We start from the raw sequence: 607 nt of genomic DNA on the forward strand, positions 1-607 counted from the left end.
CCTTTTAACTAAGAAACCAATTTTTTTTCTTCTTTTTCTATCACCTGATTTTACCCTTTTAATTACTACATTTTTATTTTTAACCAGTATTATTACTGCTACCATTTTACCATTTTTTAAATTGCCATTTTATTTTCTCTTTATTTTATTTTGGGATCAGTGTTCTCCATTCTATTTTCATTGTTCCTTTAGCATCAATTTTCCCTACCTCAATTTTACCTCTATGCTAAAACCCTCTTCCTCACTTTTCCCCCTTTGTTGTCCTGTTTCTCTTACCCTATTCCTGCTTTAGGTTTTCCCTATTCCTTCTGTTTACCTTCTGTCAAAATATCACCCTACTTATATATCCTATTTCTAATCCACTTCTCTAAATCCTTATACACATATCCCTTATCTTTCTTCACTATCCAAATTTTTTATCTCTTCTTTCATCTTTCTATTGTTTTGTTGCTGTTTGTTTGATTGTTGAGTATATTTTTGTGTGTGTTTTTGTTTTTGTTTTTTTGTGTGTGTCTGTGTGTGTGTGTGTGTTTTTTAGGACTGGTTGTGAGGTTGTTTTGCTTTTTCTTTTTCTTTTTTTTCTGCTGGTTTTTCCCCTCCCTCCCCT

This window comes from Myotis brandtii, unplaced genomic scaffold (genome assembly GCF_000412655.1).
Source record: "Myotis brandtii unplaced genomic scaffold, ASM41265v1 scaffold373, whole genome shotgun sequence".
Classification (NCBI taxonomy): Eukaryota; Metazoa; Chordata; class Mammalia; order Chiroptera; family Vespertilionidae; genus Myotis; species Myotis brandtii.